Genomic DNA, 4,916 nt, shown 5'->3' with positions numbered 1-4,916 from the left:
GAGGATGGCGAGGGACAGAAATGACATAGAGTTTTTGCCTTAAGATACAATGACAGCATCTGGAGAAATAATCAAAGTGAAGCTTGCTCTTAGAGTAAGAGCAAGTTCCCAGAGCTCAAACTGTTTAAGCGCATGAGCGACAGCAAAGAGACTTCATATAGGGGTTGTGACCCTAAGGTCCACAGATGCCCAAGAGTGCACAGATAAAAATCAGGGAGTCTGTGAACTTAGATGTAAAATTCCATCTTTGTTTTCACTAACCTGTCATGGAAACCTAACTTTTCCTCCCATTTTGAATATAGTAATTCACAAAGCATAGCTGAAGGAACAGTACTCATGGCTTGGGACCAATAGTACTGAAAGTCATATTCATATCACATTACAGTTCTTGCAGATATCCCAGAATACCATGTCAACTCATGATTAATTTGAAATCATGCCAGATATATGTTAAGTCCATACATGAGCGCATCACGAATTGGCTTTAAAGATATTTGGCAGGTACATTTCAATTCAGTTGGTTTCTTTTGTAATCTTTTGTAGTATCTTTTATGAATTACAAATCCTATTCTGAGGGCTCCACAAGCATAGGACCCACAAGTGAACGGGGCCTTGGGCACAGGCAGGTTAAGAGCATGGGTTCTGCAGCCAGACAGCTAAGTTTCTAACCTTTTCTCATCTCCTTCCCAGTCAGGTGACACTGGGCAGGCTACCTGGCTTCTCTGTGCCCTTGTTTCCTCACCTGTGAGACAGGGACAAAGGCTGTCCTAGGGTGTAATTGTGGGAACTCATGTAGACACATAGAATAGTGCCTTGCACGTAGTAAGCCCTCAGCCAGTGTTAGCCGTGATCGGAAAAGCATTTTACATGAGGCCTGAGAAAGGACAATGGCAGCTCGGGTTGGGGTCTGCATGCCAGAATGATTTTCCCAAGAAGAGAGTGAAAATGAAACGTTAGGTCATGAAGAGATAGGCAGACGGCAGGACTGGAGTGAACACATTCGTGTATTTATTTGTTCATTTGATAAAGGTTTATTGACTACCAACTGCGTGTCTCTCAGCACTGGCTCTAACACTTTTGGGTCCTGCAGCAAATATAGAAATGGAACCCACACACCATGTTCGAATATTTACTAGTGGCAAATCAAACACAAGGAGAATATTCTACTTCACAGAGAAGTCTTCAAAGTAACTAAATAACCAATTATATTTATGTGACAAAGTTGGCAAAGATGACTGAGTTTTAATATTACAGATGTGTAGATGTTTTCTGATGACCTGAGAATGTTTAACTTAGTGGTAAATAAAGGCATACAGGGCCAGGCATGGTGACTCACGCCTGTAATCCCAGCACTTTGGGAGGCCGAGGCGGGCAGATCACCTGAGCTCAGGAGTTTGAGACCATCCTGGCCAATGCAGTGAAACCCCGTCTCTACTAAAAATACAAAAATTAGCAGGGTGTAGTGGCGCACACCTGTAGTCCCAGCTACTCGGAAGGCTGAGTGGGGAGAATCACTTGAACCCAGGAGGCAGAGGTTGCAGTGGGCCGAGATCATACCACTGCACTCCAGCCTGGGTGACAGAGCAAGACTTTGTTTTAAAAAAAAAAAAAAGACACACATAGTTCATAAATTACCGTATTTTTACCCATAAAATTTATTTTTCTTGCTTTCATTTGTTACAATAGATAATTTCGCATAATTTGTGTTTGGACAGTAATGACTTAAAGGATTAAGAAATAAAATATAATTATACTTAATATATACAGCATTTGTATGTATTTAATATAAAATGTGAATTTGAGTATGTAAAATTTTAAATTTGTTTTATGTTCATTTTTTCGTTTTTCTAAAAGTTTCAAAATTATTAGAATTAAAAACAAATAATAGTGGATAAATATCAAGTATTTAAAACTTATTTTTATTAAAGAACTGAGATTTTTAACCTTTTGAAATTTAAATTGTTTTAAATATTTTTATAAAAATTGAAATTGTCATTCTGAGGCTAGTCCTAGGTGATTCTAGTAAAGAATTAATGCTGCAGTTCTTAGTCTACATATTACATATGTGCATATTCAAAAATAATATGAATTGTTTAATATTACAAAGGCTTCCTCAGACTTTGTGCATAACTGCTGTGAATTCCATGGCAATATACAAGAACTTCCAAAACCACCAAGTGGACCATAAATAGGATCAAGCAAGTGGATAACCAGCCTGAGCAACATGGCAAAACCCCTTTCTACAAAAAAATACAAAACTTAGCTAGGCAAGGTGGTGCGCACCTGTAGTCCCAGCTACTTGGGAGGCAGAGGCAGAAGAAGCCGTTGAACCCTACAGGTGGAAGCTGCAGTGAGCCGAGATTGCACCACTGCACTCCAGCCTGGGTGAGGTCTCCAGAGTGAGACCCTGTCTCAAAAAAAAAAAAAAAAAGAAAAAGAAAAAAGTGGATACTTGGGACTGCTGGGAAATAACACTGTGATATTCTTGCATAGTGATAGATTATACAAGAATCTGTTACACCCTTAGTATCTGAGATGGATTTGACAAATCCACTTGCTGTTTGTCTGCCTGGTACTCCTATGGCTCACACCTTCCCTGCTGTCCTTGCAGGCAACAGCACAGCCCACAACCCTCACAGCACAGAGTCAGCCTCAAGTGGAGTTTCAAGAACATGGATCTAGTGATGTGAGGGAGTCTTCACCCAGGCCTGGCAGTGTGGGTCCAGAGAGCAGACGGAGCCGAGTTATGCGTCCCTATGCCAGCACCATGCACCAGACACCCAGTCACAGACGCACCTCTGTGTTCATTGTGTGTGTGTGTTTGTGTCTCTACTCTGGACAGAACATACTTAACAGCGTATTTGGATTGATGAACAATTTCTAAATATTTGGACACATGGTAAGCAGGCCTCTGTTTGTACTCTTGTCCTGGGGATTGCACAGTGTTGGAGGTGGTCTGAAGTTGGAGACAACTATTGATAAGTCTTCTTATATGAGTGGATGCCACCTAGAGAAAGGGCAGAACAAGGAGGAAAGGTGAGCAAAGTCGACGACCGCTGACACCTGCCTCTCCTTATGATTCGTACTTCCTTCTCCTTACTCTGCCTCCTCTTTGATTTCCTACTCATTTTCTTTGTTCCAAGTTTAAAAACAATGTACTCCTTCCCAGGCCTCAGAACACCTACTGACATCACAAGCACCAGATATGGCTGATAGTGACTACTAGTTTGGGTGTTTGGGGTAGGGGTGGCGACGTTGAATCTTGAAAGAATAGCTCTTTCGGGCAGATAACAAGTGTAAATAGTGAATATCCCACAGATGAGATTCGCTCTAAGATGTGCCCTGGAAAGATGGAAGAATATTTTATAGGAAGCTTATTTTGAGGGCTTTCTCTTTCTAAATGTCTTCTTTATCTTGTTGAGAATTGTTGGGCCTTCATGCTATTTAGCCTCAAAGTATTTAGCTGCTTGAGATATTCAAGATTAGACTTATAGTCAGTCAAAATGAAATAAAATCTATTTCTTGGTTTGTTTGTTTGTTTGTTTGTTTTTTGAGACAGAGTCTCACTCTGTAGCCCAGCTTGGAATGCAGTGGCACGATCTTGGCTCACTGCAAGCTCCGCCTACCGGGTTCACGCCATTCTTCTGCCTCAGCCTCCCGAGTAGCTGGGACTACAGGCACCCACCACAACGCCGAGTTAAATTTTTTTTTGTTTGTTTGTATTTTTAGTAGAGACGGGGTTTCACTGTGTTAGCCAGGATGGTCTTGATCTCCTGACCTTGTGATCCATCCACCTTGGCCTCCCAAAATGCTGGGATTACGGGTGTGAGCCACCACGCCCGGCCTATTTCTTGGTTTAGAATGAGATGTTTAGGATGTAATGAAACGTATTATTAATACGGCTAACGTGTTGCTGTCTTGTTGGTGTCATCTCTGATTTAGTTTGAAATGGTTTTATGGAATAGAAAAACATCATTGCATTTGAAAGATTACAGGGCTACAACGGATAAAGCAATATGATATATATTATAAAGCAAATGAAAATTATACCAAAAGAGTATTACAGGTTTGCCTAGCTTAGATAGTATGTATATCTGGTTAACTATATAATTTGCCTTAGCTTACTATGATGATTTTATACCACACAAAAATGCATGCAGTAAGATGAATTCTTTCTTTCTTCCTTTTTTTTTTTTTTTTTTTGAGACAGTCTAGTTTTGTTGCCCAGGCTGGAGTGCACGGGTGCAAACATGGCTGACTGCAGCCTCGACCACCCAGGCTCAAGCAATCCTCTCATCGCAGCCTCCCGAGTAGTTGGACCCACAGGCGCATGCCACCAAACCCAGCTGATTCTTGGATTTTTTGTAGAGACAGGGTCTGGGCATCTTGCCCAGATGGTCTTGAAATCTTGGGCTCAAGCGATCCTCCCACCTCAGCCTCCCTAAGTGCTGAGATTACAGGTGTGAGCCACTGTTCCCGGCCATGAATTTTTTAAACGCCTGAATAAAGTTGAGCATAGCCTTCAGTAGCATAATTCTGAAGTGGTTGATTTTGTTTAACTGTGGGCTGGCAAAACTAATGTTGAGACTCTTTTAGCTCAGTAAAGACTCTTATGTTACTGGCATAAAAGCCTGAGACAGTGAGCTAATTACTGTGCTGGGAAACTAAATATGTCACTTTCAGAGGAAGTAATGTCTCTGCCTACAGAATGTCCAAAACATAGACTAGTGAGTGGCATTTAGTTAAATGAAATACGGCCCAGTTAAATGTCACACTGCAATGTTAAACAGAGTACCACATGTAAACGAGGGGGTTACTTGGTTAGATGGTGACTTTCAAAGTGTTAGGAGGGGATCAGCAGTCTGATTTTTATGGTGTGACACTCTCACATTCAGCCAGTTTCTGCCAAAGTGGGG

Source organism: Theropithecus gelada, chromosome 1, assembly GCF_003255815.1.
Source record: "Theropithecus gelada isolate Dixy chromosome 1, Tgel_1.0, whole genome shotgun sequence".
NCBI classification, from domain to species: domain Eukaryota; kingdom Metazoa; phylum Chordata; class Mammalia; order Primates; family Cercopithecidae; genus Theropithecus; species Theropithecus gelada.
The sequence above is the reverse complement of the archived record's forward strand: the minus strand, read 5'-3'. Positions refer to the sequence as shown.